At 36.8% G+C, this 26,803-nt stretch overlaps 1 pseudogene; it reads left to right on the top strand.

Moving 5' to 3' along the window:
• The first annotated feature begins 232 nt into the window (after positions 1 to 232).
• Positions 233 to 26,803, top strand: part of LOC104842093 — a 34,930-nt pseudogene continuing 8,359 nt past the window's right edge.

The following is a 26,803-nucleotide window of genomic DNA, read 5'->3' as shown; positions in this document are numbered from 1 at the left end:
ATATGTGTGTGTGTGTGTATACATATACACATACATATACTAGCTTATAGAGAAAGTTACAAATTTCCAGGTTTTAATCTTCATTAGAATTAGCAGAATTGAAAATTATGTAATATATTTTTTACAGCATGGATATGAAGTGACTAATAGTTGCATTTCTTTTCCAGTACACATGTAATGGATTGTCTTATGAAGACATTGATCGAGAGGGATAAAAACAACAGCACTGGAGATGCTTTTCACAGGTTATCCCAAAATCATAGGCATTAAATACTTCCCAAATGTAACTACTCTCATTCTCATTGGACAAAGCGTTCAAAAGATTTCAGACCTAGAGTACTGCCTGTTGCTCAAAGAGCTGTGGATTGCTGAATGCTAAGTGGTAGGTTAACTATGAGGGTTTTTTTCTAGCCAAGTTTAGCCAATTTCCACTCCCTTACAATTGTTATCATATTCTTACACAAACACTCCGTTCATCTGTTCAAGGAAGAAGGCACTATTCGAAGGAGTCATGATCTGGCACTTCTTTACTTAAGTATCTAAAAATCCCATTTTAGATATGGATCAAATTATGTCTGTTACATATTACAGTTTTTTGTAATTTAGAACCTATTGCTGGATTTTTTTCTCTCTCATTAGAAACACTATTTTTTAAAACTAGAATAATTACATTGAAACCTTTTCCAGGAAACTGGTTAGAATGAAGACATTTTAATGAAAATAATACTGTATTTAAAAACACATAATCATTTATCATGAACTGTTGTAGCTGCTACTATTTTTTCTTTGTTGGCTTAATTGAAAAGCTTTCTAAATCACCAGAATTCTGCATAGAGCATGTGGTCTCAAATTATTTGGAACTACCTAACAATTTTCTGTACAAGTTAATAGCACCTTGACAAAAAAAGAGTGACATATTGTTGTTCAGTACCGCAAAGTAATACCTCCTATTGCAGAAAATAGATGGTCTACAAAAATGTGTAAATGTGCAAAAGCTTTATCTTTATTGCAATGAAATTTCCAGAACTGAAAATCGGGAAGCCCTAACAAAGCTGAATGTACTTTGGTTGAATAATAACCTGATCAAGAATATAGAGGTGCGTCTGGTGTCCTTGTTATGATTTCTTCTGATTTGTTTAATGTATGGTATTTTAATAGTATGGTGTATATATGTGTCTAATAAGGAGGGCTAACTTTTAGATTATTGAACAACAGAAAGGACAATTTTAAACTTCCATTTATAAGAAGTAAGGCTGAAATATTATTTAGAACTGATTAGCTGTCAAGGTTTTATGCATATGCAGAATTAACTAAATCACTCATTTTCGAAGACCTCAGAGATTCTGGATAGGGAAAAGATTTTTTTAGTTTTCTTATAACTGCAGATTTTTGTCTACCCTTCAGTATTATGTAAAAGGCTTGCCATTTAATTTTATTTTAGTGTTTGGATTTTTTTTTTTTTAACTTGGAGACATTAACTCCTGTTCAGGAGAAGTTTTATCCTGACCTTTTCTCATGCTATCATATATCAAAGTAGCTCCTATGAGAAATTGGTTTCTACCCTTTCCCCCCAAAATTAGTACTCTTCATGTTAATCTTTGATTTGGAGGCTAGTCCAGAACCAGCAAGAACTCTGTGATTAGCAGTTTGGCATGTAAAGAAAGAAGAAATTTGTAGATGTCCATTTCTAGCAAAAGACCATGTAGCTTTCTGAATTAGCTGAGTCATCGTGCCCTAACAGGGAGACAGACGTGCTGCAGCTCAGTCCACCTTCCCTTGGGAGAGTACATGAAAAAACAGGCAGAGGGAGATAATGATACCAAGATAAAAGGAGTTAGAGCAGAAGGAGATGCTGATAGGCATGAATGAAATCAGATCACTGTGAACCTTCAAAGCCATAAAAAGAGAGGAGAGAGAAATCAAAGCTGGGCATGATGATAGGGAAGGAAAAGGAAGACTGAGAAATTACAGCTGACAAAGTACAAATGTAAAGGCAGTAGATTGTTTCCGGAAATTATTAGCAAGGCCACTACAAACACTAGTGGCATCTCACTGCAAAGAACTGCAGTGTCATCATGGAGAGAAATGATTGACATCAGTGATTTAGCTCTCATGATATCCCAAGGCCAAGACATGGGCTGCAGCCAAAAGCTAATGAGTACTCATGACATGGGGCATGATCTGTTAGGTTTCTCATGCACAGCTGTGAAGCTAAGGCTGGGGGACTAAGTTTATTTTCATTGCAGTATCATTTACAAAGGCTTTCCAAGCTAATTCCCTTTCGGCAAAATGCATTCTCTCTTTCCATGTCAAAAGAAAGCTATAGTTTACAACAGAGGCCAACATTGTTTAGACTCCAGTCAAATTTGTTTTTACATTTGAATGATCTGCCTCTTAGCCTACAGGCTCTTCAGCATTTGCAGTGCTATATTAGATTAAAACTGTATTGTTCAAAATATTCACAAGGCTTACATACTCTGCAGAATTTGCAGAAGGTCAACCTTGCTGGAAACTTAATAGAAAAAATAGGAAGGTGACACCAGTCTGGCATTTCTAGCATGAGCATTCTGATTACTACCAAGGATTTATGTACATGGTTTAATCTTTCTCTCATTCTGATAAAAATTTCCTATCAACTTGCATGGTTCAGAGTCATATCCAATATACACAGCCCTCATCATCCCAAAGTCTGTGTCAAAACTCCCTAGGGCTCATCTTTGTTTACTCGAAACTCCTTTCCATTGCTGTAGCCATGTCAAAGATGACAGAAAATTGGTATCAGTGGGATTTGTGCATATATTTATTTTTCTTTTTCACTGCCTTTAGTATAAAGAGCATTTAGTTTAAATCAAGCCTGTTTGGTTATAAAATGGAAATGTAAATCATGCCTGCATATCTGAATAGATGCTAGAGAATCTATTAATTTTTCTTGGTTTATCTTTATCTGTAATAAAAAGACCTTCCACGTGCTATCCCTGCACTTTGGGTGGAAATAGAAAATAATATATTACAAGTATGATGTCGTTGTTTGTGTTAATTATTCTTCAGAATAATCAACAGCCAAGTTTCTAGGACACTTAATGTGTTGCAGGGGATCCATTTCCAGTTTTCAGTTCTGCCATGTTCATAATTATTTGAATTTGGTGTCTCAAGCCTTAGGTAAGCGCTTTGACCAATGGGCTCTTAAATTGAACTGCACCAAGAAGGAAGCCTTAGAGATACAGTCCAGAACAGTGGACTAGATAAGATACAGACCTAATGTGGTAAACTGTGTTTCAGGTTGCTTCTTTTATTCATCCAGTACAGGTGTTTGCAGAGGACCTTCCTGCTGAGTTCCCAGATTATTATGGTTAATGCCTATTCTAGCTGATACTATAAACATTTCTGAAAGGTCTCTGTTTTGCGGATTAGAAAGCTCTTTCTCACCCAGCTCTTGAGTTACCGTTTTGGTTTTTTTCTGATTTCCAACTGATTGGTCTGTTCCCCTTCCTTTAAGAACAGTATAAGCAACATAATGGATCAGAATCGGACTGTAGTTGCATCAGTGCAACTGCAGTTATTCAATAATGACCTGTGTCACAGATTTTCTGTACAGCAGTTTGTAAACATTCCTAGTACGTCTTCAATGCACTTTGAGTGAGCTCTTTGCACATACGTCTGTACAAATATAACTGAAAAAATATTGCTGGTTATGTAAATAGGACCCCTTAAAAGTACTTTGATCAAGAGTCAACAGATTCTTTTGGTCAAGGGTGCACACGCCAAGGACTCTGCCAATGCAGGCTCATGTCTTTATGGTTATATCTTCCTCCTTTGCTTGCCATATGTAGATCAGGAAGCAGACATGTGCTTCAGTCACCTCATCTCTTTGTCAGAAGTGCCTATAGTTAGGGCATATATGAATATTTTAAATAATATTCACATCGGGGTGTGTAGGCAGAGTTAGCTAAATTGCTTTCTTTAAGAATAGTTTTTTGGAAGTTTTATACTTGGGAGCCAAATCCTTGCTTGTTATTCAAAAGGAATGAGTAGTTTATTTTCTTGCTTTACCTAATCTCAGCTGTATAGCAGCTTCATTGATCCTGAAGATTTACCTCTTTAAAAAGAATGCAAAAAGAGTTTTGCTTCCACAAAGCAGAGAGTAATTATGCCACACAGTGATCACACATGGGGAGAGAAATGTTCCCTACCCTTAGGTGTCTGAAGAAAATCTGCATTTCCATTTTAATTGTACCCTCTAACTCTCTTTTCATTGCTGAGACTTGCATCATAATGAAGTCACACTGAGGGGTCGGTTCTGCCTGGGTGAAACAATGGTCTAAATGATATGAATAGGACTGGGATATAAGCCAGTATACAACAGAAGAGTATGTGCAGTTGCTCAGAGCAGAGCTGTCCCTTTGGCCAAGTAATTCAGCTTTTTCTATTGACAATCAAGAGTTTGAATTTATTAAAATAATTTTCTGTTTTGATGTTTTCAGGTATGCTTTTTAGTACACATCTAGAGGGCTTCTCTTTTGAGGAAACATAAATAAGATAATTTTCTTGCCATACTTTAACATAACCTCTTGCTTCTGAATCCTAATGGGATCTTTTTATCAGCTGGAAAGTGAATTGGCCAAGCTGCAAATGTTGGGTAAAATATCAAGTAATAAATCTCTACAGAGTAAGAATCTGGAAACTGAAAATTCAGTTCATAATGAAGATACAGAAAAGATGTGTCTTGGCATTCTTACAAAAAATAAATGCACTGGAGGAAAAGAATAACACTCCAGAACAGAAAACTGAATTAGTATGTTTAGTGAATTGTAGAAGAACGGTATTCTGATATTTTCAGGGTATGATGGTGGCTGGTGGTTAGGAGATTAATGACAGGAATTGAAGCCTGTCTCAAATACATTTTTTATACGGTCCAAACTAGGAGTATTGCAAATATCATTAAAGTGGCAGCTCTCAGCTCTTGCATGGTCTGAATTATTGGAACCAGGCCAGCTTCTAGCAGGCAGATGCTGCCATTCCCATTATTGGTGATCTAGTAAATAGGAAAAGGATTGAACAAAAATAGCTGGGATGAGTAGTTATATTGGACCAGTGCTTGGAAAAGTTTTCTGGGCCTTTAAACAGTAGAGATCCAGCAAAGTGCTGTGGGGGTTTTTTCGTTTCTGTTTGTTAGGGTTTTTTTCCTCCTGTATTTCCAATGTGATTTTAATGGCTTCTTTTTCTTGTCATTCTTGATTCTGGCTTAGGACTTCATGAGTCAATGTCACTCTATAGTCAATGGCCAGCACAAAGTCTCCACACAAAGAAACCTTTGTAATAGGGCATGCGGAGGATATCATTGATGCCATAGACCTAGTGTTGGATGCCAGCATGGATCTGAAGCTCATTCTACAGAATTTTTATGAAGGGAGAATTAGATGGCTCTTTTCTGATGAGTAGAAAGCTGTCTCTTCTCTCTCTGATGTTCTTGAGGACAACTAAGGCATACCACTCATCTGGCCAGTTCTTGCTTTGGTTTTGGGTCTTAGACCAATGAACACTGTCCTTAGCTACAAGTGTAGTACAAAGAGTCTGTAGTGCATCAGGCCCCAAAAGAATCAAATAATTTAGATTCTGCGTTTAAGTAGAAATAGCATACTGAAGTAGTACTGTGTTAAAACTTGTTAATAAAGAGAGGGAAAGACTGTCAGTCATCTCAAGGAAGAAACAACTGGTGGAGGTGTGGGAGAATTTAAACATACTGTGAAATTTGTTGCTGTTACTTGCCACTGATTTCATGCCAGTGCCTCACATTGCACTCAAGTCCAGCATGGTTTTGTTAGTGCTGCAGTTTGGACTGATATCATTATGAATACTAAATAGCAAACTAAGACCTCTTGTTTGAAGAGGTGATTCCCTTAAGTTAATGATTACGGAGCAACACTGAGGGTGAAGTGGATGAAGCTTGGCGTTATGGATCAGTATAGGATCAGTATATCCACATATAAGGGTCAGTATATCCACAGTTGTAGTCTTTCGGATTAAAAAAAAAAAAAAGTCTTTCTGTAATAATTTGTCTAAATTTCTTGCTTTTAAAAAAATCAGAGTTCTGTTAATTTGTCCTGTTGTGTTGTTCCAGGCAGATTTACAAGATTTCCAAGTGGAAATGAAGAAAAGTTTTAATTTGGTAGTACAATTCTTGTTGATGGAATTGGAAACAGTGGGAAACATTCACTTTGAAGACGGTTTATCAAATAATCTTTTAGAGATACTTCAAACTAGAACCTGTTTCTTATGATTCCAAGTTAATAATTTTTACAAAACAAATTTATTACAAGGATCTGGAGTATTTTGAAGCATCAGTGCTCCACAGACTCCATTTGCAGATAGCTGACAAGAAAGGAAATACTCTCTCCTTCTCTTGGTGGTATACTAGGCTGAAGCTTTGAGCCCACAAAGACGGATTTTTTTGCCTTTATTTTTTTATTACCTATTTATGAAGGCCTTAATTTTAAAAAAGGAAGATAAAAGAATAAGTAAGCTATCTAATTGCTTTTTAACAACAGTGATAATGATTATTCTAAGTTTCTACATAGCTGTATTTGTAAAGAAGCATTAGAAGTTGCTTACATAATCTTTGTATGAATAACCTTGACGCTCAGTTGAGGAGAGATTCAAATTTAGACTGGCAGTATTTCAAGGACTGTTTTCTGCTTGAGTACTCCAAGCTTGTCCACCTCAGGTATGCCTTCTTTTTGTGTTCAGGGACATTTGTTAGAGCTGCAGGTAGTTCTGTACCTGCAGGTTCCGTTTGAGGTTGTTTATAAATAGCATTCTGGTTACTTTTAATACCACTTTCTCAAGCCAAGGATCTTTTTGGTTTTGGCAAGGAGAAATTAATAAATTACTCTTGTGGGGATGAAAGCCAAACCCCCAAGGTTTTTGAATGAGTAATATTAGCACAAAATCTTTTGAGAAAGAGTAATATTTTTATTAGTTGCAGTAAGGATTTTGACTATTACATCTTCTTTTTTAAGAAAACTTTCCATCAAATTAACAACTGGAGAACCTACTGCATTTCTAGGTTGGTTCTCTTTCTAAGGTGTCTGATTATCCCATAATCTTTAAGGCAACTTACCAGTACCAGATGGAAGTACGGGAGTTTATTGTCTTCTTAGTCAGACACAGAGAAAATGGCCACATACTTTTGAGTTATTTGACCTGTGTACTACAAGGAATAGGTGAGCTTCTGCCCCCAGGTTCCTGGCTGGCCAGTGGGCTGTCTCCTCTTTCTCAAGTTTGACTGTAGAAGCTGTTGTAGGTTCTTGCAAACCATGCTCGCTCTATGCATAATTGTGCTTACTATAGTGGAACTGCTCATTTGCATAGTGAAGAAGGATTTAAACAGATTTTAAATATGACAGTGCAAATAGAGAAAAGGAACACAATGGATCACATGTGATTAGATATTGATATTTGATGCTTAACTTTGAATGGAGCATTTGAATAACGTAAGGTGAATTTATTTGTCTCCACTTGAGAGAACAAAGTTACAATGAAATGAAACAGGCTAGAGGTATTGCTTGTGATTCTTTCTTCTGAATAGGAAACAGAAGAAAATCATGTAGATAGTACTGAAAAATTCAGTGCAAAACAAGAAGGAAATATTATTGTCTTAGTCCTCTCCTCTGTGCATTTCTGCACACAGGTTTAGTTCTTGTTATTATATAATTCAATCAGTATTCTGTACCTGGGACTTCAGAGCATACAGTATCATGGGAATGAAAAAAAATCACATCTTTAGAGTGCACAATCAAATTCTGATGCTGAAATTAAAGGAGGAGTTTCAAATATATCTGTAAAAAGAAGTTTTCAGTATAGCAGAGTTAGTGCCTAAGTTTTAAGAGCTATTTAGTGTAGCGCTGACCTGTGAACAGTTAACTTTGTGATTATAAGAAGAGAAACATTTTGCAAAGCATCAAATAATTTAGGATTATTAAGAAGTTTTACCCAGATAGAGGTGGCTTGAAGTTCCCCAAAGTCCCTATGTTTGGTGTTTCTATGACTGGCTCTTGGACTTCAGAGGTCTGTAGCTTGGTAGAAAATACCAGGCATGAGAATTGATTCAGGTTTTTGCTGTTAGAATCTGGGTCTTACCTCATATATTCCTAATGGTTGTGCAAACAGACTAAATAGTTATGCATGGCCATATTTCTGAAAGTGTAAAGCAGTGGTAGATTAACAATGCAGAAACAAAACAAAACCCACCCAGATGTATATGCGTCTGTATTTCTTCTGTATCACAGGAGAGCATATGCATATGTCAGGACAGTCACAAGGTAGATTTGTATCCATGCAGATAAGTCCCAAGTTTTTGTGGGTCAGCCTCAACTTTGAAATTTGTGTGATTGTACTTATTTATTTCACTGCCTTCCAAGAATCAGGTTGAGACTTGTGATGCAGCCATGATCTTTGTCATAAGCACTGGGAAACATCTGCCCAAAGCAGGTTGTAGAACTGTGTCAGCAGTGGAGCAATGGTCTTAGGACACCCAGTTGCCCACTTCTAACTATGAGAGAGAACTCCTGCTGAATCCATTTCTTTCTCTGCATACTGAGCAGTTTGCTGACTTGATATGTGTGACTGTATTGTTATGATTTTAGTACAGTTTATACAGTGCTTTTCATCTTTTATGTGCATTTATAATATGTATGTGAAAGTTTATTTTATACATATAACTGTATTTGTGATTTCTGTGTGTAGAAATCAGAGCTGAGAGCTTGAAGGGAGCTGGAAGACCTTTTCAATTTTGAAAGCAAAATCTTATCTGCCTGAGAGACAGCAGGTACCTTCTCTGCTCAGGACATTTTAGCTGCTAAGATCAAAACAAATTCCCTGGGATTCAGAGTATACCCATTCTGAGATGCAGTATTTCAGTTAATAGCATAACATGGCTCAGCATGTTTGGGGGGCTTTTCTTAGGGTGGGGGTTTTTTTGTTTGCTTCATAGTTTTGGGGGCCGGGGTATGGTTTGACTGAGAAACAGCATAGCCACAAGAAACATTCAGAGGTGGGCAGAGATGATCTTATGGATTGTACCACTTTCAAATTTTTTTCCTGTAAGCCTTTAGCTAACAGTTATTTTCCTCCATAGCTGAAACACCACTATTGAGCTTCTAGTCCATTCCAATACAACATGAAACAGATTTGTTCACCCTTTGCTATTCTTCACATAAAGTTGGAAACACAAAATTACTCTTACTCTTATAGCTTTACCTAAAATTATCCAAAGTAGCAATCTTTATCAGACAATTCAACTACGCACTTCCAGCACTTTTTTTGGCCCTTGGGGAAGTCAGATTGGCAGAGCTAATGATTTTAGGAGGTCTTTTCATATTACCTGAAGAGAACAAAACTTTTCAGGAAGCTCCCCAATGCACTCTGTATCACGCTGGTAGGATATCCTCCAGGTTGTATGAAAAACTGTCTCGTTGTATTAGCTCCTAGTATGTATTAGCCAGATCAGCTCCATTCATATGTATTAGACCCCATTCCAGTTGGTGATAGGGAATTTCTGCATCTTCCCTAAAAAGCAACTATCAGCGCAATGCTGTTCTTAAATTGAAACCTCATGGTCTGATGCTTATTTTGGCAGAGAAGTCCAGCAATAATTAATCAAATCCTCGCACTAACTTGCTGATACTCAAACTGCAGTGTTGTAAATCACCAGAAATAGCATCCTTATGAAAAAGAATTTCAAGAAGAAAATAAGTTATCAACAGTTTTGTAGTATTTGTATGGGGTTCTGGATCTGCTGTCAACATTTATTGTACTATTCTCTTTCTTCTCATGGTATTGCCACCTTCATGCTAAGGATCTTCAGCAAAGACAAGACTTGTGATTCCAGAGGCAAATAAATAGATTTTTTTAATTATTTTTTTTTTAATGTAATACAGAACATGGAGACTACTCTTACTGATTATAAAGACGCAGGGGAAAAAAAAAGTCTTGCAAGTGATCTCATGATTATTGTGAACATCAGTATTATGGAATTTGTCTTAAATGTCCTTAGTAAATATTGTGCAACATATAAACTTTGTATGGTCTGAAAGTCTATTCTTGTCTTTTGTCTGCTTTTGCAACAGCATAATGAAAACCTGGAGTCTTTCCCTATTTCTTCTCTTCATAGTTTCTTAACAAGAAAAGATGGAATGTCTCTCTTACGTATGCAACCCTGAATTGCCAGTTAAGGAAAAGCAGCTGCTACAAATGCTGGAGGGTGGTTTGCAGGGTCTGGAAGTGCATACGGTATGCTGCATTGTGGAAAGAAGAATGCTGTTCTTTAGTAAAGGATAGCACAGAAGAGAGCAGGAAGAAAAGTGCTGCTCTCTTTTCCTTTCTCCTTTCATCATTTTTCTATTCATCTTTCTTCTGTTTTCCTCCTCTGTTCTCATTATATTTCTTTGTGTTACCTCTGCTTCATTCTTCACATCTTTATGCCATCTGTGGCAAAGGCATGATTAGTACTTTCCACTTTTTCTCATCATCTTCTTGTCCTTTCCTTACCCTTCCTCTTTTTGTTGCATTTTGTCTCTTCTCACCACTACTCACTAGTGTCCCCCACTAGAGTTTGTGGGGACTGATGCAGGGCTAGTTTGGAAGTCTCCACAGTAGCAGCTGCAGCACCTGTAGTGCCTGTGGAACAGATTTGCTCAGTGGTTTCTTCAGCCATTTATTTTATAATCTTCACTTGTATTTGTTTGAACACAATATTATTTTGCTATTATTTTGTTCTTCCTACCAGTGCTAGAACAAAGCATACCATGCGTTTTCAGTTCTTTCAGTCTCAGTTCTAGTAATACAGAATTCCAGGTCCTGGCTTGCAAGCCTCGTCCTACCTCTGAATCACTGCTTCCTTTGTCCTTAATCTTAAATTTAATCCTAGTCCATTTGTCCCTGGTATCTCCAGATACCTAGCCCTAACCATAGGGTTCCTCTGGCAAGGATCCTACTTGTCAGACCAGTCATAACCCTAGTAACTGTCAGTCCTGTCCCAGTGACCCCTTCCATCTCCAGACTGTAAAATAGCGAGACAGGTGGAATATATTATTTCGTGCTGAGTAAGAAATTAAGAATAGAAGAAGTATTTTCACAGACTCACAGAATGGTTGAGATTGGAAGGGGTCCCTGGAGGTCACCTTGCCCAACCCACCTGATCAAGCAGGGTCACTTACAGCAGGCTGCGCAGAGGCATGTCTAGACAGCTTTTGAATATCTCCAAGGATGGAGATATTTCAGGTAAGGAAGTTTTCATTCTGACTTATGAAGGAAAATTAATTCAGGGCAACTCTTCTGTAGTCCCCATTACTCTCCTTTTCTTCTTTCCAACATTTTGCCCACCTGCCTTTCTCTTTTTGCTCTGAGAAGTGATCAGATTTTTGGGTGGCAAGATTGTATCTTCAGATGCAGTATCTATTGTCCTGTTTTGCTTTATTATTGTTTATATCATGCTAGTTTGCAGAGGCCCCACTGAGATTCCTCTCTGTGGTGCTAAATGCTTAATAAGCATACAGGAAGATGGGCCCTGTCCCACAGAGCTAAAAATCTGATTTTCTTGTCTGTATCTCTCATTCTGTTGGAATAATGACACCATAAACTATTTTGTTATTCATTATTCTTCACTTTCCCTGCCTGCCATCCCTTATCATAATTCATGGCTATATTTTCATGCTGCTTAAATTTGTTTAAATTTTTAAGGAATAGTCTCAGTCAAATAAAGATACTTGGCCCTTGCTTTAATCTTTGCAGCAGTCTGACAGGAAAAAAAGCTTTTCTTCTCTGTAACAGTCTAAGCATATGTGAATGTCCCAGAACAGAGTTTCTGAAACAATAAACTAAGGCAGAAGGCAAAAAGAGTAGTGATCCTGAGAAGTCATTCAAGCATGGTAATTCAAAGTTTGGAAAGATCTTGTGAAATATGTGTTGTGTGGCTTGTATAATTGCTGTTACAGAAAGGACATTTTGTAAATACTGTAGATGGCCATAAGGTGGCATATGCAGCCTTGAAAGGAGCTCTGAAACTGCTGAAATCTGTTCCAGTGGCATTGCTGTGTATTAGGAAGCTCCACAAAGGGCTTCAGCTGCTGGGAGTAATTCCCAGACAGCAGTTCGAAGCGTCTATGAGACATATCCTCATGTGAGAAATAATTAGATATGTCTAATCTTTTCTAGATGAGTGAGGAAAGACACAAATACATTGGGTCAATCCATGTCCAGGACAAGACGTGGAAGGGAAAAACACCAGTCATGTTGTGTAACTCTGTCATTGCAGTGGCTTAGGAATGATCAAATTTCAACCAAATTTGCAAAAAAGTATCGAAGTCTTAAAGGTAATTAAGTATTTATGATTTTTATAGAAATGTGTGTTAACCTAAATTAGGATACCTCTCCTCCTCCTCACAAAGAAAAGAGATATTTCTCAGCTTTTCTAGGGTTCAGTTAACATCAGCCAACAGGGCAGTCAGTATGGACTTCTGGCAAGTTTGTCAGCATATATATAGCTTGAGATTAGCCGTTGCACATATGTCCTGGTTTTGGCTGGGATAGAGTTAATTATCTTTCTAGTAGGTGGTACACTGTTAGGTTTTGGGTAAAGTATGAGAAGAATGTTGATAACACACTGATGTTTTCAGCTGTTGCTGAGTAGTGTTTGTAATAAGTCAAGGATTTTTCAGCTTCTCATGCCCAGCCAGCAAGAAGGCTGGAGGGGCACAAGGAGTTGGGAGGGGACACAGCCAGGGCAGCTGACCCAAACTGGCCAAAGGGGTATTCCATACCATGTGTCATCATGCCCAGTATATAAACTAGGGGGAGTTGGTCTGGAGGGTATTGCTGCTTGGAAAATAACTGGGCACCAGTTGGTGGGTGGTGAGCAATTGCATTGTGCATCACTTGTATATTCCAATCCTTTTATTATTACTGTCGTTTTGTTATTGTTGTTATTATCATTATTAGTTTCTTCCTTTCTGTTCTACTAAACTGTTCTTATCTCAACCCATGAGGTTTACCTTTTTTTCCCCCAATTCTGTCCCCCATCCCACTGGGTGGGGGGGAAGTGAGTGAGCGGCTGTGTGGTGCTTAGTTACCGGCTGGGGCTAAACCATGACAACATACTACCTTTTGCTTGGCCTTGGTGTCGGAGGGAGCTTGGGGAAGCTGGGTTTACTGCAGTATTGAAGAAGGAGGTTGGAAGACACAAGTCCAAAGGATACCTGGCCTTACAGGTTCCACTGTTTATGAAATTACTTCTTTTCAGATTTCACTGGCTTTAAATATTAGCCAGCTACAAATGTTAGATTCCACAGTGTAATCTTTTTCCAAAGTATATTTGTTTCATAAAAAAACATAAAACCAGAATCACAATATATAAAAATACATATTTTTATTAATAACTATTACATACATATTATTCATTTGCCAGCCCAAGATGTAGCTGCCTGTTATTACATTAAGCATCAATGTTGTATTATCCTGTCTGCACTCCCAAACTAAAATTAGAAGCATTAAGTATTTTTTCTCCCTCTCCTAGGGAAAGTGGTAATTGCAAAAGTTTTCCTTGGCCACAGTGCTCCAGCTTGTGTGGTGAATCCCATCCATCAAGTCAACTACCCAGAAGCTTATCCAGTATTCAGGCCGTGGAAATGCCTAGAAAGTGATGCATCTACTTTTGGCAATGGTATGTATCTGTAGGCACTTGTTAGCATAAAGTTAAGGTTAAATTAACATTTGTGTTCTAAACTCATCTTTGACATTAGGTTGTGTCAAGAGCTTTCATCCCTCAAAACATGGTCTCTGCTTAGCTGAAGTGTGTTTTTTTCACAGACAATAGCAAGCAAGAAGATTCCTCTTTTAATAAATATTTGTGCTTGTTTGGTTCACAGAGTAAAAGTGAGATGTGCTATTTAGCCATTAGTCCGCACTAAAAGTAGCTTACTTCATGCAGTTTCATAACTACTCTTTGTACAGCAGGATTGAGTGAGTGTTGCAAAGGGCAATATGCATATACCACAGAGGGAATCTTCACCCTTAAAATCCACAGCCTTTACCTTTAAGCAAAATAAAAATTAGTACTGCTGAGAAATACACTGTTGTAAGTAACCACATTAAGTCTCTGTATCATATGTATCCTCTGCTTTACCCTTTTTTTTGCAAGAGAACAGAGTGGGAATTGAGTAATAATTTTACCTGCTCACTCTGATATACTCTCCAAACTTTCAGATGCTAACAGGGAGCAACATCTGCATCTCTATAAAGGAACTGGGATTGCTTCTGGTTTCTTAGAAGGGAGGAAATGAAAGCTAGTTTGGAAGGTGATCATACCATAATATGATGGAGTAGTTTTGGACAGTGCAGCAATGAAGGTACTGCAGGAGAGCTGTCCATGCCCTCAGGATCTAAGTTAGTCTTTGACAGGCTGTGATCTTCATGCTGGAATCTGACAGTTGCTTATTCTACATAGAGTATTAGAAAGCCAAGTTAAACTCCTTTATTAGCCTCTGTGAATCTGTATGGCAAAAAAAGTCTAATGGTAGAAAAGAATAAAACTGACGCATCTTCATGGAAGGAGATACCTTTTTCTCATTTACATTCTGAAATTAATACCAAACTTAGCTAAAAACCAATATATTTACCCTGTTTTGTCCACTTTCAAGATGTGAGCTTCCTTGGAACAGAGAAATTGTGACTGCAGCCATTGGTGTTGCGAGTGGTTTGTGTTTGACCATGAACTAGTCCTGCCAGAATACATTGCTGAGTTTGGGTACATTACACTGGTATGAACTTTGGTTTTCCTCCTGTGATATTAGAAGGCAAGCTTTGGATTTCACAGATCAAAAGAAAAAAAAGAAGTAGGTAAAATTAAATTCTGTTCTACTAACACAACCTGACAAGCTCAGGTTTAAGGTTGATTCTCTTCTGTCCATTCTGTCAGAGCCAGATGAAACTTCTGTGGAAATCAGTGAGAAACTTTCCGCTCCTTGTAGTGAGATTTCAATGAGGCTTTCATTTTGTACTTGCAAAAAGCATAGCAGAGAAAGCAAAGATCCTCTAAGTTTCAACAGATTAAATGAAATGCAGCTGAAAACTAAGTTCTCTGTCACTAACAACTACTTTCTCTGGAGTACCAACATTAGTATTGACTGTGCAAAGAATCTTTCTTTCATGGGATCTTGCAGGAGCAAATGATCTTTAGTTGTTTGATTTAAATTGTGAGATGTGCAGTTTTGAAAAAAAAAAAAAGAAAATATATTTTATTCTCACCTGGTATTCTGAAAAAGTTTTTCCTTGATTCCTTTTATTCATTTTTACAAGCATATAATGCTGCTGTTTCACTCATCTAACTTCATAACTTTCTGCCAGGGTAGAAGGGCTCATTTCAGACTCCGAGTTATTCTCTCTGTTAGAAACAAGAGAGTATGGGGAAGTGGGATGTTCAGCTCTGGGGAAAGGAAGGAGAGAGTCGAATTCACTAATGAGTACATCTGACTGGTCCCATGGTCCAGTGTTAGGCTGCTGTTGGACTTTGGGAATTTCAGTGCATAGGTGTACTTCTATTGATTCTAGCCAGAGTTCTGTATGGTACACAACAACCCATACAAGCAAAAACATTATGCAGTGCTTTGATTATGACGCAATTAAATCCAGTTTCTAGCAGATCTGTGTTAGAGAAAGATGATGTCCTGACTTGATTGCTATTAATTTCATAATCAAACTTCTCTCATTTTACACTCAGTATTAAATTATTTAATTAAAAATCAGAAAGTTTACAAATTTCAAATGCTTTTTATTTTATATAACTCAAAGACCTGTGTCTGTTTTCTATGTGCAATATAATTGTGGAAGAGGGAAAGAGAAGCACAAAAAGATTTATTCTGTCTTATGATTTGCAATGTGATGATGAAGTTTTGAACATGGAACTGACAGTAAAGGTCAAGCCTCAGATTTTTTGCTTAAATGAAAAAAACAATATTCTTAGTGGCTAAGGCCAATATTTGGTCAGGTACGCGTGGGGCATTGCTGTCAAATTTTCAGTAAAATAAATGTATTATGTAATTTTTACTTTGCTGTTCAGGTTGGCCCATGACCTAAACTCAACACAAAAGTTAAAAATCAACATTTCCATTTGGACTTGATTCTGATGTTGCTTACGTTTACTTAACATCACTAGAACTTGTGTTCCTCTGCCTATCAGTGATTATGCAATGTGAATTACAATTATTGGGCTGAATCCTAATTGCATTTCCTACTGTGTAATGGACATGTAATTTCAATGAAAAAAAGTTTAAGAAGAATGCATCTGAGGATAGGACATGACCCAAACTATCAGCCTTTCCTTTGAATTTATGAAATACGTGACTTCATGCCATTATGCCAGTTGTTCTTGAAAAGATTGGGGGGGGGGGGGGGGGGGGGAGAGATTTTTCATCACAAGAACATAGCCTGGGGAAAAAACTACATCAAAACAGTAGCAGGCTACAGTTTTTAGCTTCAGAAATATATATTGTTATAATAGCTGCACAGAAATATGCTTCTTCAGGTGGACATTTATATGCATAATTCTGACATTGCATTCGTGTGCATAACTATTGTATGGCACCTTCAATAGCCGGCCTTTCTGATGACGTAGCCCTGCTAAATATCTGATACATGAAACTGTGAAATGGTTTCTGAACTCTCCCATTTGTAACCGTAGTTTGTGAATGGCGTTATTTCTTGTACTTGATGGTTATGTTTTCAATCCCATTTTTTTACAGTTTCAAATAAACTTTTTCTTTTCTAAAACTTATTTAAAGACAATGTTAAGAAAGGGTGAATAACAATTCTCTTCTTATTTTACCAAAGTGCCATCTTTCCAGTAATTTGTGTTTGTAGTCAGAGGCTGGCGATTCTCCTCTCACTTTGCTTTTTCCTAAGGATCTGTTGTCTGTCTCTGCTTGGCTCCACTCTTTCCATACTGCTCTTTCATAATGGAAGAGTTGCCAGTTCCTTAGTGTCAGCAGCATCTCTTCCCTTCTCCTGTGAACTGATTGACTGTTGGACTCCCCATCTTACTCAGGTTACTTCTATTTCAGGGGGATGTTGGAGAATAAATAGTCTTCAAATAAGTGAAGAAGAGTCATCATAGCCCTTATTGTCTTTTCACTGTTTCATGTTAATTTGGATTCACATTTTATAGTCTTTTTATGGTTTACTAGTAGGATAGTATTTGTATTTCCACTCCATCAGTTGAAGCTCTTTGATTTTAAAGGCAGCCATGGAGTATTACAGAATTTGGCTGTGTGTCCGGTAAAATTGTCATTTCTGATCTACTTTTGGCCTAGGTTTTGAATTTGAATGGGAACTGCCTGAGCATGCTGTAGGACATCTCTAGACTTAAAAACACTTCAAAAGCTTATCATCAGCTTTAATGAATTTACTTCCTTAAATAATACTTATGACCTGGTGAGAAATTAAACTCTAATTCTTTTTTTTTTAAGGAACATTTACTAGCATAAATATTCTTGCATTGTGAGGTGTGCTCACAAGACAGGATTGAGCCAGGATGCACACAGGGGAAGACAATGGGGGACTAAACTAGGACCATGAACACTATGAAATTATTAGCAGCCCACAGTTTTGGTGCCTGTTGATATTGTCTCCAATTTGAATCACAGTATTACAGTGGTATCACTTTGTCACCCATCTGACCTTTATAATGGTAATTTCATTTTAACAAATAAAGTAACATGTCTGGAGCACACTAGGTTTCCCTCAACAGACCCAATACTGAGCAAAGGGAGTCCCAGGCACTGTATCCAATTAAGTCTATTTAAAGATTAAATGTGTCTGATTACTTTAACCAAAGTTTCTTTTGCAACACTTTTGGCCATACAACTATTTTCAAACCTGCATTGCCTTGCAGACCAACTGGGAATATTTTGATGTGAGCTATAACCATGTTATAATGCCCTTTTGAGGGCATTAGAGGCTTGAGCAAACTGCAGTTCTTCAACCTGAGCTGGAACCAACTGAAAAAGTCCAGGGAAGTGAGAAACATCTTACATAAACACACTCCCAACACACTCACTCTTGACATCACACACAACCTATGGCATAAGGTACATATTAGCACTTGAAATTCCTGGGAAAGCATTCTGACCATGACCACAGTTATAAAGGCTTAAAATCTGGTCCTGCACTTTATTAATTCTAAGGCCCTTACAATGTAAGAAGCCTTATGATCATGTTATGGCAACTTTGTTCTCACAGGGCCTTCACTCCTTTTTTGTAGTCACAGCCTAACCAAGTGAATAAGCTCTGTGGCATTTTTGCTCAGAGACATCTTTGAGGCATAGTTCCTTTCTTTTTTGCTTCCCTTAAGAATTAAATTTATTGGTGGCCTGTGCCAGATATAAAAAACAAACCCTGGCTTCAATTTTGCTGTCTCAGCTGCACTGAATAAGGGGTGGGAGCAGAGACAGTTCCTAGCCTTGGGGATGTGCATATATACTGTTAGTCTCTCTGTTACTGCATGTATCTGTCTGCAGCAGCACAGCTGTGTTGGCTGGAGCTTTGGCAAGAAAGCCAGTACTCAGCCCTTTTACTGACTCTCATTCATTCCTGCTGCCCAACCAGCTTCTGGAACAAATGTTTCTCTCTGTTCTTTATTCCCTTTGAATCGGTACATTTTAACACTTTTTAAAGGGCTCAGTCAGAGTCTGTAGGGTTAAACCTTACAAATTTGAGACTCTTAAAAAAGCTTTTTTAATGATCATTTAACAGTAAATTTAATATTTTGTACAAGTCAAAGTCAGGCAAACAGAGTACTATCTGAATAGAATGCCTCTCAAATAATTTGAACAGCAAGCCAATGCAGGAAACAGAACTCCATTGGGGCACCCAGGAAGCATCCAAAAAGATGCTGCCTTGTCTATTTGGCCTGTCAATTAAGCTTCAATGCATCTTTTCAATACATGCTAAGATATAAAAAGAAATAATAAGAGCTACCAGTTCCGGTCTCTGGTTCTTTGTTGATATTACTTAGGTTGGAACTCAGTATCATGCTAACACAACTTTCATGTGATCACAGCACAGTCACAGTGAGACTATGTCTGCCCACATGCTGAGTAAGATCATGTCTTACTGAAAAAATCTGGATAAATATCTTCACAAAAACCAGACTGTAGTTAACACAGAGCATTTTAATGAGGTCTACCTTCTCTGTTTTATGTACTGAAAACTCTAAAAACTTGATATGTGCAAGACCTATAGGAGTCTTGCAAACTATTAAACTTATTAGATGTATGAATTATGTCTACTAATATATCACCTTCCTCTTCCAAGAACAACAGGATTTTTATGCCATTTACTATATGCTAAGCTGTGAAGTATGTATAGTATATCTAGTTACATTATATACTTAATATACTTAAAATGTTTTTCTTTCCCCCAGGTGTCTCTGTTAGAATATTCTAGGTTTGATGAAGAAAAAACTCCCATTCTCAGTGTTATTTCCTTGCGCTAAAATTTTGTCTCAAATTTGCAAGAACAAGGTGGAGTCGCAGATGCATCGTAGTAACTGGTATTCAATCGTAGGGCTGATGTTGTTTGATGTATTTAGGTTAACATTTAGATTAATATCTGTAAAAAGGTTTTTTTGTTGTCTTAGGGTATGCTTTTTGGTTAAAACATATTTCTGAACACATCTAAATCTAGCCAATAGTTACCTTGTCTCAGAGCTCTGAGAATGGCCATTTCCAGATGCCTCACAGGAGCTCCAGGATACCCTGAAGAGAGCATTTAAGTTACTTATTTTGCAGTGAAACTGTCTTTTTAGCATTAATAGACTTTTAGACCAAGGGGTACTAATAAGATTCTCTAGACTGAGTTTATGCATAAAGCAGGCAAGAAAGCATTGCGTGGTAATTTCTGCATCAATTTCATACCATCTGTTTGAGCTACAGCAGATTTTACAGTAAACCATCCAGATTAGGATTAATTTCACCTAATTTTGCTCATCTACAGTGTAGAAGATAACCATATTTGAACTAGTCACCCTACATTCCTTTTATAGGCAGTGCAGAAACAAAAATAGTTTGGGGACATGAGTCACCTAACAGTTTAGAGGGTTACTGTAGGTTAAAGTGAATTGCATCCTACCAGAGAGACCAACCAGCCACCACAGATGGAGATATCTCTGTTGCTGATATTTTTTTGCTGGTATGAAAGCCAGTCTTAGTGGTTTTTTTAAGATTTCAAGTAACAGTGAATCTACCAGGTCTCTCCTATCTCCCTCTTTCTTGTCTATCTTGTTTCTAATACAAATTTGGCTACTATCAAATCTAATCCACTGGGTCTCATTTTATCTCTTTCTGGTGTTCTAAAGGAGCAGAACCAGATGTTCTAAAAGAACCAGAAGTCTTTTCCTTATTTAGCCAAAATCATCCCACTTTACCTTATCTTTAGGAAACTAAGTTAGGTTGAACTTCTTAAGTGTCTCATTATAAAGTGGTTTTTTTATTTCTCATTACATTATTCTAGTTCATTCCTGAACATGTTTCATTATGTCCGCATGGTTTTTATATATGGCCTCCTACAAAACTATACACTAACTTTCAACACTGGGCTGATAATGACACACCCAGATATAATTCCGCTTGCCTAATCCTACTCACTAATCCAATGATTAAATATTAACTGTCATGTATGTCCTTGTGGCAACAGTGCAAGCTCATATTCATCTGTTTTTCTATCATTAGTTCTAGTCCTTTTCAGTGTTCCTGAGATACCGTCTTTCATCGCATGAGTGTGAATTTCTCTTTTCCTAGCTACATCATTTACAAATTGTTCTATGCAGAAGTGTGCTTTTTAAATAGGGCCACCATGCTAGTCATTATAAGACTGTTCTTTATAGCTGACCTTACTAACATCTTTATGTCATCTCCTAGTTTACCAGGAAGGAACTCCTGCTCTTTTTTACTAGGTCATTGAGAAAAAGAATTTTGAGCAGAACATCAATAAAAATACTCTGTAAAGTGAAGATTTTCTTTCTATAGCTAGATTTTGAGATCCATCCTCTAACCAGTTTTTGTCTATTTAACCAGAGTTACCTTCACTTTTGGATATCATTATTTTTCTATTACATTATCAGACAGAAGCTATTAATCTTATCAATACATTTAAATTTTCATCAAAAGCAATTTAATATTAATTTTGTTTCCTATGCACCATACTGGCATCTATTAATAAGGCCATTAACTTGTAATTATTTACTGTGTTGCACACCAGCCTTTCTGTGATATGTAAGGATGGTATCAAGCTAACTGACCTATTCTGATCATCCTATTTATCCTCAACACTATTATAACTTCAGTTTGTTCATAACCTTCTAGAACTTCCCAAGCATACTACCATTTGTATAAAATGAATTAATGAGGGGCTTAGAAAGTTCTTCAACTGGTTCATTAATATCCTTGTTTGAAAAATGCCTGGTTTAAAAATGTTAACATGAATAGTTCCAGCTTTAGATTCTTTTTAGTTATTAACGAAATACAAAGTATTTTTTTATCCATGTAAATTATGAGCACCTTATCATGGTCCGTCCCAAATGCAGAGAAAAATATGCATTGAAACTATCTTTCTCTCCTGTATTCTGATGGACTATTTTAAAATCCGTAGATAGGATCAAGTCTATAGCGTTGCTTGAATTTCACTAGGTCCTGATTATGATCTCTGATTATATTTGCCATCAAATTTTCATTGACATTTGTAGCTTTCATTTTCAGTAATCCGTGTTTCTAACAACTATTTTATTCCCACTGCTATCATTTTTCCTATTTTTCATTCATTTCTGCTGTAGTGGAATAAAAGGGCCATGGCCCAATCCAGTAGGGCTCATGAATATTTGCTTTAGTCTGTAAACTTAAAAGGGTGAAGATTTTTTCAACTCTAAATGAAAAAGTGTGTAATGATGAAGTGTTTAGTGTTTAACCTTCTGTGTCATTAAACCTCTCCTAACTGGCCTTCACATTTTTAGCTTAAGTTTTTGTGTCACTCATTTTGCTCGTGACTGCTTTCGGCATATGAAAAGTGCCCTTTGTAAAACACCAAGGCTATATAAAGGACGTGCTTATGAGATACACTTGCTTGTTTTTTTTAAAGAATTGCCTCCTAAGGCAAGACAAAATCCTTAATCTACTTGCTTCTTTTAAGGATTCCAGGAATTCCAAATGTTCTGGAAGCATTTCAAAGGAGAGTGTCAGTGAAGCTTCAAGAATATTGGGCAATTTTTTAAAGAGCAAGGACACTGGTGGCAAGGATAATGACAGAACCAGACTGATTCAGGAAACTGCAACCAGCTCCTTTGCATTCTCTCCCTGATTAGTAGAGATATGCCCTGAGAATTTTTCATTAGAAAATTCAGTAGCTATGCTTAGCTAATTTATTCTGCCAATTTTGAACCCAACTTTTTTCTGATGTCACAACAGTATAATGTTGAAATATGTTGAAACATTAGTTCTCCCAGTAAATTCTATAAACTTCAATTCTCTAATGCATATAGCAACACAGTTTTCTAATGCTGACCCTTCAAATATACCCTGCCCTACAATTTAGAGGCTTAGGCATTTTTCATGTCTAAAGCCAAATAAGCTTTGCCACATGCATATTGAACTCTCTATACTAATCCATTTCTTGTGGTCAGGCACGATTAAAATTTCACAGAGTTCTACTAAATACCAATATGAAAATCAGATTGCAAGAAGAGAGCTAGTAGATCTAATTTCAAACCAACAAACATTTAGAACAACACTCTGAACATTATCTCTCACCTTGAAAGACTACCTAGAATTATAAACTAATTAAGCAGTCACTTGATGAGCAGCAGGACTGAAGGAAATTGGTTTGCCTTAAGAAACAGCTTTGTCTTTGGATTATCCAGTGCCTCATCAGTTGTGAGCTCTCAGAGTTTCTCAGATCATTCAGAACAGGTCTCTCCTGAATCCTCTAGTGTCTGGCATTGTAGCTGAGCCAATATTGCAGCCTTTCCTTCACTGGGATCATCAGTTTATAACTGTAATTCAGCTGCTCATTTTCATGGAATTTGTTGGAAGTCAAGTAGTGCTTGTCTGACAGATAGGGCCAAAACTCACCAATAGGTTTAAAAATTAGTGGTAAGGCTAGCAGATGGCTATACAGATAGCACAATCACATCAGCCTTGTTTCCCGAGGAAAGTGAGCTAACAAAAAGCCACAAGAGTCAGTGGAGGAAGATCCAAGGTCATCCTAACCTGTTCTGATCCATCAGTTGAAATCATGTTAATCTACCCAGTATGAAAGGTTAAAAGCTCCTCTGTCAGCTCAATTTGTTATTAGAATATAGAATAACTAGGGGAAAACAGATTTCTGCTGATAAGTGTAGCGCTTTATTCTGTGTGCATTAGGGAATTCATGTTTAGAAAAATTGCCAGGAGAATTAATGCTTTAGCATATGTCATATAAGTTTTGTGACATCAGAGAGAAGGGATTCATAAAGGGTAAGATAAATACCTCAGAAAATAAAATAATAGAGCCAAAAAATGTTCTTTAGTCATCACCAAAGCCAGTCTAACAGCACTGAATATTTAAGTGATTATTTGTCTTAGACACAATCTTGATACAATACTGGATATTTTGGGCCCCTACAATACAACTTTAATTTTTTGATTGGGACTCTGTGATCTTTTATTTTCTCCATTGTGCAATGATTGACTAACGTAGTGTAGTATTATTGGAAGGGGGGAGTCGTAGTCATACAGACAGTTTATAGATTGGATCACTGACAGCCTTGTCTTTACAGGAAGCTTGCTGCCAGGTGTCTAAAGTCAGATCCTGTGTAAGAAAGTCATTTCACAACCTAGACAGCAAAATACATGTTTAGTATCGACATTTATTTGTTTCTGTTCAAGAATATTTCAAACAAGAAAATTACTGAGTTTGTTAATCTATGATGTAGAGAAAAGGGTACTTAGCTTGTATATAAAAAGCATGAAGAACTATAAAGTTAGGATGAATTCTGCTCTGACTTTGCACTCAGCCTCTTCTAGGCTAAATGTCCAGCCTTGGTGTTAGGCTGAAATCCTGTTTCCATTAAAGTCCTGTTGGAGAATGAGGATGTGTAAAGCAGTCTAGCCAATAAAATAACCATGTATTGCAGAAGGATTTAAATCGAACAAAACTATTTAAGATCTAATGCAGACAAGAAAAAATTGTCTTTACATTCAGATAGCTTCAACTGCGAAGATACATTTGGGAGCTGGCACACTTATGTTATAGAGCTCTTGTTTTTGGAGGAGAAGCTGAACTTTTTTGAAATGCATTAAAGATGAGTAGCTCTGTTGCGTAATGGGGAAATATCACATTCTGCATCCAAGAAGTTGCCATTGATATTACTAGAAAATGAACACATAGAAACTGAGCACAGAATAAATAGGTGGAATTAATTTACAGATTAATTGACTGTTTGGTTTCTTTCAACTCTAATACTGAGTTTTATTACAGATCACTGTCTTAAATCTAGCTGACCAACACTCTTCAAAATTTCCAACTTGGAAAAACAGGAGCATTTAAGATGGGCATCATTTAGCAACAACAAACTACATAAATAAAAGGAATAAAGTCTTGTCTTAACCTCAGAGAACTCACTTTAGATGAAAACTACATTTCAACACTAGATGGTACTATATTTACCGTGGTAGTGATAATGGAGGCTGTTAAGCTGGGACACAGTAGAAGTGTTTCTTTATAGTGAATATTATAGAGTGTAAGTTTTTACTTGCTGACAACAGAGTGAGTTTTTCAAATATTAAAAAATCTGAGTGTATCATTAGCAGAACTGAAGGGAGTGAGGCAGAACGGTTATGTTCCAGCAAAATAAGTACTTCTTATTAAAATGTACATATTTATCTATGTTTAATGATCTAATTGATCTAATGATCATTGATCTAGTTACAGTTGGACCCAGTAACGCAAACTGTGTCACTTGTAACTTGTTTTATCTTCTCTACCAGCCACCAAAGCTCACCAAACTTACAAGACATAGTGTAAATAATAATTGTCTTATCAGCCTCAAAAGACATGTCTTTGAAATTGTCTTATCCTCCTTTCCACTGAGAACAACAGAATCACATCTTTAGTTGGTTTAAAGAAAACTTACTCCCTAATAGAGCTAAACATAAGTAATAACTTTGTTTATACCAAGAGATACATCATTTAAAGGTAAATATTTACTATTTCAAAACTAATTTGGTTTTTGTTACATTACAAATACAGTGTTTCCCCACTTGTTCAAGTATAGAGGAAGCTATGTGGTTGCTGCATTTAGCCATCTTTACAGTGGAACCCGAACTGATGGGAACCTCAGTCTAACATATTTGGATTGATACTCACTCTTGAGAAGGAGGTACTGAACCCTCCAGGTGGTTTGGGCTCAAAATGTTTTGCAGAGGTAAACATCACTTATACCAGGTAAGCTAATCAAGGTTTACAATCCATGGAATAATTCTGCAACTCATGTCAAATAATAAACAATCACACCTGCAGCAGTTCCAGTTCTTTTCAGCTTACGTGGAATGCTAATGTATGTATTATAAAATTTGTTGGCTGGGTTCAGACACTAATTGGAGACTGAGGCCCTGATTCTTATTTATGTTCAGGATCTGTAAAACTGTGTGAGAGCACAAAGGCTTTTAAGGCAATGTCGGTGCAGTTTTCACTACCTTTAAGGGCTTTCTTTGTGGCTTGAGTGTTGAAAACTGCTATTAATCTAAATGAAGATATCTGGATTTTGTTAAGTCATTTCTCAGTTTTGAGTCATGCAGATGATGGCTGAAGAAGGAGCTGGAAACAAAGTAGTCTGAATGCACCTATATATGGATGTTTTAAAGTTATATTAATAAACCCGTGCTTTTTTCTACTTAGGGTTTAAGTAATGTGGTAATTTTGGACCTGAGTAGAATAGTCTGGAAACAAGATCACTACCAACTATTTGTATTATTCCATCTTCCCTTTCTCAAAGCCTTAGATGGTATCACAGTAGTAAGTTATTCTGTATGCAGATTATTACTATAACTTTTTTAAAAATAGTTCTTTAACAAATTAACACCCAGCTGATCAGACTTGTTAATATGTGTGTAATCTTTTCATATACTCCATAATACTCCATTTTCTGTTTCTGTCTCTCTTCAGTCATTTTGAGGTAAAATTGCCTTTTTTCTTAATAGTGCCTAGCACAATAGTGTCCTGGCACATTGCTAGGGTTCCTGAGGCTTTAACTATAATTTTGGAGCTTAATCATTTCTAACACCTGTGAAATTAGTGTACATTACTTACAAATCCTTATTGTAAACTAACTGAGAGAACACAGATTATCTCCATTAAACTGTTCCATAAGAAAACTGTCATCCAGTTCTGCTCATATAAAGACAAAATAACACTTTTTAAGTTACTTTTATTTTAAATATTTTTAATTCATTGAACTGTAAAATGCTTCTTGCCTATATTACTAGGCTAGTTCTAGATCCTCATTAATATAGCAGACTTCAGTTCAAATGCGTTTAACAGGAACCAACAGAAGGAGAAAGTGCAAAAGTTTTGTTTGCAGGCAAACTCACCTCTGACATGATTGCAGATAGACTGCGACATTCAGACTTCACAGAAATGCAAGAATTAAATTGGACAGCTGCTAATATCAGGTGCAGTGATTTTCAGAATTGCATTATCTATTAAAAGTGGCATCTAATATTGTGGATAG

Source organism: Haliaeetus leucocephalus, unplaced genomic scaffold (assembly GCF_000737465.1).
Source record: "Haliaeetus leucocephalus isolate CR32 unplaced genomic scaffold, Haliaeetus_leucocephalus-4.0 Scaffold944, whole genome shotgun sequence".
In the NCBI taxonomy this organism is placed as follows: domain Eukaryota; kingdom Metazoa; phylum Chordata; class Aves; order Accipitriformes; family Accipitridae; genus Haliaeetus; species Haliaeetus leucocephalus.
This window is presented reverse-complemented; position numbering and strand designations above follow the sequence as displayed.